The sequence below is a fragment of the Triticum aestivum genome, chromosome 6A, assembly GCF_018294505.1.
Source record: "Triticum aestivum cultivar Chinese Spring chromosome 6A, IWGSC CS RefSeq v2.1, whole genome shotgun sequence".
Classification (NCBI taxonomy): domain Eukaryota; kingdom Viridiplantae; phylum Streptophyta; class Magnoliopsida; order Poales; family Poaceae; genus Triticum; species Triticum aestivum.
Window position 1 is genome coordinate 582,902,363 of NC_057809.1, and position 8,326 is coordinate 582,910,688.

The 8,326-nt window shown below is 52.8% G+C and overlaps 1 long non-coding RNA gene across 1 annotated transcript; it reads left to right on the plus strand.

Moving 5' to 3' along the window:
• Positions 1 to 336: 336 nt before the first annotated feature.
• Positions 337 to 1,089, plus strand: LOC123131146 (uncharacterized). The gene is made up of 3 exons (XR_006464078.1): positions 337 to 438; positions 508 to 539; positions 666 to 1,089. It is a non-coding gene; the product is annotated as an uncharacterized lncRNA (long non-coding RNA).
• Positions 1,090 to 8,326: the final 7,237 nt, after the last annotated feature.

Here is an 8,326-nt window from a genome sequence, read left to right on the forward strand (position 1 = left end):
ACGTAAGTATATATACAACAAACAACCAGAACAATAAAAAGAATATTACTATTCTCGCACTGCACATACAAATTACTAAACAGTATAGCGTAGTGAGTTAGGAGCCTCCACAACGTTTTAAGTCTCTGAACCATCGAATCACTCTAATGTACGATTTAGATCAGCTCAGTCGGCTCCAGGTCATCACACATTCACGCACCGTTTTCATGGGCCGCTGCTCCATAGAATGAGCTTTAGATTCTGTCCGTAATCGGGTTGTCAAAGGCCCAGGTCCAGGCGGACATGCATGTTTACAGGCCCGAGTTTTCTTTTGCCAGGTCTATTCCTCCGAAACTGCTTCTCTATTCCTTCGTCCTTGATGCGCCGCCGCCGTCCTCTGTCCCGTCGGCGAGCTTCTGCTCCGGGCCTGCCTCCCCGTCGATGACCTTTACATGCCATGTACTGTCCTCCGCAGGCCCCTTCTTTCATGTTTTTAATGTCGTGTCCTGAAGCATTCCTTCCTGGCAGCTGCGACTGCCGCCCGTCCGTCGGCGTCCATCGTCGGTTGTCCTCCTCCTGCATCCGCCTCCACCCCCTTTCCTTTTTTCTGGGTTCTTCCTACTGCGTGTCCGTGTCATCCTTTCATTCTTCCCATCTGACCTTCACCTTGGATCTTCTTGTTTCAGGAATTCTCGAGCTCAACGGTGTGAATTACTCTGCTGGGTTTGGATTTAGCGTGAGGGCCACATGATGCTGCATCTTCTCGATTCCCCATGTATGACGCCCCACCTTTTTTCCTTTGTTTATTATGCTTTGTTTTCTTAGTTTATAGCAGCAGGATCAGGGGCAAGCTTTGATGCATCTTCGGTGATGACCGATGATTGATCGATTGTTGGCTAGAGGAGAATTTACTGTGATTTAGATGTAAATGAGGCTCTGATCTGTATTTCTTTGTGGGAAACATCATGGGAGCTTTATTAATAATTTGCAGGATTTCAGTATGCTAACACAAGATTTAGAAATAAAATAAGGAGAATGGTCAACTATATGAAAAAACAATTAAACCAATGTCTCTCATAATCCTCCGTTGAATTGTAATGTTTTCATGTATGGAAGAACCTTTTTTCAGCAAGCTGGAAGAACTTTGGAAAATATGTTGACACATTTTCTTATTTTTCCACTCGAATTTTGCGCTACCCAGTGTGGTAAATTTAGGAACTACTCATACTTTACAGAAGTTCTGTTAGCAGTGTTGGGTAACATGGATTGATAGGTTCTGGTGCCCAAGAATTCACATGCAGCCACTTCATGGTGCATTGTTCAGAAGCTAAATTTAGCCAGTCAGAGACATCAATTAAGCTTTGAACGGTAAGTACAAAATTCGAGAATGAAGGCAAAAAAGAATAGCCGCATTGCAATGGTAATACTTGGAGTTCTGGTTTTACCTTTGTTTACTGGGGGGTTTAGTTTTCATTATGTTATGCTGGAGATGGCTTGTTTTCCTTTGTACTTTTGTAGATAAAACAACCCTTTTGATGTTGGACAATCACCAGAATGGGGAGCTCAATGTAGGGCAAGGTATATTTTAGAAAAAGATATACAAGATTAGTCCAAAGGATCATTTTTGCAAGTCACCCATTTATATTATTATTATATTTTTATCCGAGGTAAACCAAGGACAATTTGTTCACGAAGGTCCATGTCGGAACAACCATTTGTACCCCGTCAAAAGATGATAGAAGCATAAAATTTTACACGAGATTAAAATAACATCGGTGATTACACAAAATATAAAGTATGTTAGTCTAATCCTGCCGCACCCTGCTATTTCCTTCTGTCAGTTTTGTCAGGTTCAGAATAACGCTGCAGAGGCAGCCGTAGCTAGGTTTCAGTTAATTCAGTTAGCGTTGATTTCACTTGTTAGTTGGCTAGCGTCGCAAGACGCGTTCTGCGTGATCTGCGGCGACGTAGTAGGAGGGGCGAGTGCGCTCGAGGTCGTGGGATGGCACGATCTGGTAGCCTGAGCGAGTATCGCTGCATGTTAGTTTCATTCCCTGAATAAAAGGATTAAGAACCAGAAAAGCTGCAACAGTTTAGCAGCGCAAAACCTTGTCGAGCCTCTTGAGTTCTGTCCACGGCTTCGGCCAAAACAACTACAATTGGCATCAGAGCCTTCAAAGATCCATGGCTGGAGGGCGTGGGGCGCGGCATGGCACCGGCGGCGCCGTTCCGCAAACCGGCGCCGGGAGCGAGCAGCAAGGCGACGGCGATGGCGTCCAGCAGGGCGCTGGTGGGAGCGAGCAGCGGGGCGATGGCACGCAACGCCTCGGCTCCAAGTCACCGACGCGCCATCGCAGGGTGTCGCACTCGCCTCCGCCGCGTTGTGGACGGCACGGTGATCTGGTGGTGCGCGAGCGAGTGGGGAGGGAGAGCGGCGGCTCTGCCCAATATCCGACACTCACTCGCACCAACTACGTCGACTGGGCCATGGTGATGCGCGTGCAACTGCAGGCTCAGGGCCTGTGGGAGGCCGTGGAGTACGGCGACGGCGACCGCGACGATCGCGCCGCGCTGGCCGCGCTGCTCCGCGCGGTGCCTCTGGAGATGATCCGCGCCCTCGCTGGCAAGGACTCGGCCAAGGAGGCATGGGACACTTTGCGCACGATGCGCATGGGTAGCGAGCGCGTCCGGGAGGCCAGGGCGCAGACCCGTCGACGCGAGTTTGAAGAAATCCACTTCCGTGACGGTGAGTCCATTGAGGATTTTTCCCTGCGCCTAACTGCTATCGTGAACGAGCTGGAGCTGCTAAGTGACCCTGTGTCGGAGTACCGCGCCGTGTTGAAGTTTCTCCGCGCGGTGCCTCGCAAGTTCAGGCAGATGGCCATGGCGATCGAGGCCTTTGTCGACCTGCGCACCCTCTCTATTGAGGAGCTGTGCGGGCGCCTGCGCTTCGTTGAAGAGAGCTACACTCTGGATGACGTCGATCGCGGCGTAGGTGAACTCCTCCTCACTGAGAGGGAGTGGCACGCACGCCTACAGCATCAAGGCCAGGGCTCGTCATCATCGAGCAACAAGGGCGGCAAGGCTCTCTCCGGGCCACGTTCACACAGCGGCGAGCGCCCCAGCGGGCGCGGCGACGATGGCAAGAGGCCCGCCGGAGGGAAACGGAAGGGCAAGTGCTGGTACTGTAACATTCCTGGCCACTGGGCCAGGGAGTGCAGGAGGGCAGAGCGCGATCGCCAGAACCAGGGCGAAGCCGCGAACCTGGCCGAGGCGGATGTGGAGCCCCCCGCGCTCCTGCTGGCCACCGTCGAAGAGGGGGAACGCCCGATCCAGGCTGCGGGCACGATGGACAAGGTGCAGGCGGCGCCAGTTCGTGCCCAGGCAGTCTACCTCAACGAAGAGCGGGTGATTCCGTTCACCACTGGAGCGCGCGGTGCCTGGTACCTTGATACCGGCGCCAGCAGCCATATGACCGGGGCGCGCGACGCGTTCATCAGCCTCGACGACACCGTGCACGGCTCCGTGCGATTTGGGGACGGCACCCTCGTCACGATCAAGGGCAAGGGGAACATCATGTTCCGGTGCGCGAACGACAACCAGCGCGTACTCGCGGACGTGTACTACATCCCCAAGCTACGGGCCAACATCATCTCCCTCGGCAGCTTGACGAGAAGGGTTGCAGGTCCGTGATCGAGGACGGACACCTGTGCGTGTATGATCAGCAGCGGCAACTCCTCGTCCGCGTCAAACGCACGGCGAACCGGCTGTACGTGCTGCGGCTGGACCTGGCCATGCCAGTCTGCCTGGTGTCCAAGCTGGACGAGCCCGCATGGCTGTGGCACGCACGGCTCGGGCACCTACACTTCCGGGCGGTGAAGGCCATGTCCACGAAAGGCATGGTACGAGGGATGCCACAGGTCGACCACGTCGACGAGATCTGCGACGGCTGCACTCTCGGGAAGCAGCATCGTCTGGCGTTCCCGCGCGCGAGCCCACACCGATTGGAGCGCGCTCTGGACCTCGTCCACACCGACCTCTGCGGCCCGATAAGACCAGCTACAGCGGGCGGTAATCAGTACTTCCTGTTAGTAGTAGATGACTATAGCAGATATATGTGGCTTGAGGTCCTCAGGTCCAAGGACGAGGCGTTTTCCCGTTTCAAGAAGATCCAAGCGCTCACAGAGGCGAAGCAGAGCTGTCGGCTGCGGGCGTTCCGCTTGGACAGGGGAGGCGAGTTCAACTCCGGTGAGTTCAAGGCCCACTGTGAGAAGAACGGCATCGCACACCACACCACCGCGCCCTACTCACCGCAGCAGAACGGCGTCATCGAGCGCCGCAATCAGACGGTGGTGGAGATGGCCCGATGCATGCTGAAAGGCATGGTCATGCCGGCCATGTTCTGGGGCGAGGCGGTCAAGTGCGCCGTCTACATCCTCAATCAAGCTCCAACCAGGAGCCTCAACGGCGTGACGCCGTACGAAGCCTGGAACAAGAGAAGCCCCACGGTCGAACACCTGCACACGTTCGGCTGTGTGGCTCACATGAAGAAGACGGGGCCCGGAGTGACAAAGCTCTCCGATCGCTCTGTGCTCACCGTGTTCGTCGGGTACGAGGAGGGCTCGAAGGCCTATCGGGTGTATGACCCGGTGGCAAAGCGGGTGCACGTCACACGCGACCTGGTGTTCGAGGAACGGCGCGCGTGGCCATGGACAGCTGACGCCGGCTCTGCAAACGGTGGCGAGCCACCGTCGCCGTCCTTCTCAGTGACTTACAGCACCGTGACGGGAGAGCAGCTGGTCGACGCCGGCGACATGGGCGGGAGCTCAGGACCGCCCGATGACCTCGGGAACTCATCGCCGGCGGCTGCCACGCCAACAATCGCCACGCCCTCGCCAACAGGAGACCGGCACACTCCTCGCTCACACGACAGCGCTCTGGACGCCGCTGTTGACGCGGACGCGGTCCAGAGGTACATGCGCCTTACCAGTGTGTACAACACCACCGAGCCCGTGCCCACTCCACCAGAGGCGCCCGATCCAGCGTTCGACGACGATGAACATGAGATGCTGTGCCTAGCCACGGCAGATGAGCCAGTGTGCGTCGACGAGGCGCTGTCCTCCCCCGAGTGGAGGGCAGCAATGGAGGAGGAGATGAAGGCCATCGCTGACAACAACACTTGGACGCCCGCGGCGCTGCCCACTGGGTCACGAGCGATCGGGTTGAAGTGGGTCTTCAAGCTGAAGAAAGACGCCGACGGGAACATGGTGAAGCACAAGGCCAGGCTTGTCGTCAAGGGGTACGCCCAGCGCCAGGGGGTGGACTTCGACGAGGTATTCGCACCAGTGGCTCGGATGGAGACGGTGCGCGTACTGATCGCGCTCGCCGCACACGCCGGCTGGTCAGTCCACCACATGGACGTCAAGTCGGCCTTCCTAAATGGCGATCTTGCGGAGGAGGTCTTCGTCCACCAGCCAGAGGGGTTCATAAACAAGGACAACCCGCACGGCGTCCTCAAGCTCAGCAAGGCGTTGTATGGGCTGCGACAGGCGCCACGAGCATGGTACGCAAAGCTTGACGCATCACTCTGTGAGCTTGGTTTTGAGCGCAGTCCCCTGGAGCATGCCGTGTACAGATGCGGCAACAAGACCTCATTTCTGCTGGTGGGCGTCTACGTTGATGACCTGATCATCACGGGGACAGACGACGATGACATTGCAGCGTTCAAGACCGAGATGCAGCGCTTGTTCAAGATGAGTGACCTTGGGCTGTTGTCATACTATCTTGGGATTGAGGTAAAGCAGGAGCATGGTGGGATCACCCTCTGCCAGCGTGGTTATGCCGAGAAGGTGCTTGAGCGCGCCGGCATGGCCGGGTGCAACCCGAGCCAAACTCCCATGGAGGTGAGGCTCAAGCTAAGCAAGGAGGATGGGGCACCGCCGGCGGACGCAACTGAATACCGCAGCATCATAGGCTGCCTGCGCTACCTCGTCAACACACGCCCCGACATCGCTCTGGCCGTCGGAGTGACTAGCCGATACATGGAGGCGCCTAGCACGCGCCATTGGACCGCGGTGAAGCAGATCCTCAGGTACATCCGCGGCACCTTGCACTATGGGTGCAGCTACAAGAAGGGCTCCGGCGCTCCGTCACTCGTCGGCTTCAGCGATAGTGACCACGGCAGCGACGTGGACGACCGCAAGAGCACATCCGGCGTGGTGTTCTTCCTCGGTGGGAGCATAGTCACCTGGACATCGCAGAAGCAAAAGGTGGTGGCAACTTCGTCCTGCGAGGCGGAGTACGTGGCCGCGGCGGCGGCAACATGCCAGGGGGTGTGGCTCAGCCGCCTCCTGGCCGATCTGACAGGGCGGTCGGTCGAGAAGTTTCAGCTGTACATCGACAACAAATCCGCGATCGCCCTGAGCAAGAATCCAGTGCACCATGATCGGAGCAAACACATCGACATCAAGTACCACTTCATTCGTCAGTGCTTAGAAGAGAACAAGCTTGATGTTGATCATGTCAGCACCGATGAACAGCTCGCTGATATTCTCACCAAGGCGCTGGGGAAGATCAAGTTCGTGGAGATGCGAGCGAAGATTGGTGTGGCAGGCTTAAGGGGGTGAATTGTTAGCCTAATCCTGCCGCACCCTGCTGTTTCCTTCTGTCAGTTTCGTCAGGTTCAGAATAACGCTGCAGAGGCAGCCGTAGCTAGGTTTCAGTTAATTCAGTTAGCGTTGATTTCGCTTGTTAGTTGGCTAGCGCCGCAAGACGCGTTCTGTGCGATCTGCGGCGACGTAGTAGGAGTGGCGAGTGCGCTCGAGGTCGTGGGATGGCACGATCTGGTAGCCTGAGCGAGTATCGCTGCATGTTAGTTTCATTCCCTGAATAAAAGGATTAAGAACCAGAAAGGCTGCAACAGTTTAGCAGCGCAAAACCTTGTCGAGCCTCTTGAGTTCTGTCCACGGCTTCGGCCAAAACAACTACAAAGTAGTGTTTTCATTGGTGAAACCAACTTATTAATAAAAGTGTCGGTAGTATCTCAAAATAAGCGGGCGTGGCAACGCGCGCCATCATGTTCTAGTAAATAGTAAATACACCATGTTTGGCAAGTCTGCATGCATGCTTCAATCTTTATTTGTGGCATCTTCACTTATAATGTTACTGTGAAGGAAATATAAGGTCACTGATACAAAAGAGAGACGACTTAGAACATGACCATAAGAAGAATATGACCTGGTAATGTTATTATGAAGATATTAGAAGGAATAAGACTGGGCATAAAGACACCTAGTAGTGCCTCAATATATTTAGTGAAGGGTAAATGCTTTTGAAATAGCACGCTTCTTGGATGTCTGCATCAGACTTAGGAAAAGAATGGCATGTGACAACAGTGTATAATTAAGTAAGGTCATTGGCCTACTTTGTTTTTCATCATACAACTTGTTGATAGACATTTAGAAAGAATCTGCACATAGGGCATATAACAATTACAGAATATAAAACAAAGCTTTTCTCAAAAAATCAGCTATTGTGCGAACAATGTACTATGAAAGAATTGGTCGCTCAATCTATATAATGCCAAAGATTATGAACACAAAAATATATCATACCTATCAAGAATAGACACCGGATATTATTCTTACGACACATAACTATCGGTAATTTTTAAATAAAATTAATCATAAACTTATTGAATTTCTTTTTTCTTCAAAAATTGCAAATAATGACCTCCTATATGAACTAATCAAATTTTTTATCAATGACAGCATCAAAGATTCAAAAAACATATTTTGGTATGCAATGGAGCATAAAGATTACCTAGATCCATTTACAACCACGAACTGCTACTAGCTTCATCAAAGACCTTGCCGACATAAGTTAGAACATCTGCACACACACAAAATAGACGGTCTGGGGGGTTTAATTGATAAGCCACTGCAGCCCGAGATGTTGTGGTAGTTGCCACCGAAAAAAAAGGTAAATCAAAACTTTACCAAAGAATATCAGTTGAACGTATCTACATCAACAACAGCAACACATGTCATTGAAGAAATTTATGGAGAATTGAGAGGGAGGAAGAGAACATAGAAGGGCAATATTAGGAGGCTGATAGAGATGTCCCATGTAGGAGACAGAAACCTAAGAAGAAGGAATGCTTACTTACAAAATGGACAAAGGAGGCAAGGTCATTGGGTATCGATTAGTTCAAGATGATTCACTTCATAATGGATGATACGTCAGAAATCACAGAATTAAGAAGTGCCTAGAAAACAAATCACTCGAAGTCCCATTACATATATAGCTTTTCACGTCATCTTCCTTCTTCCTACGAGCAGGACCGGTG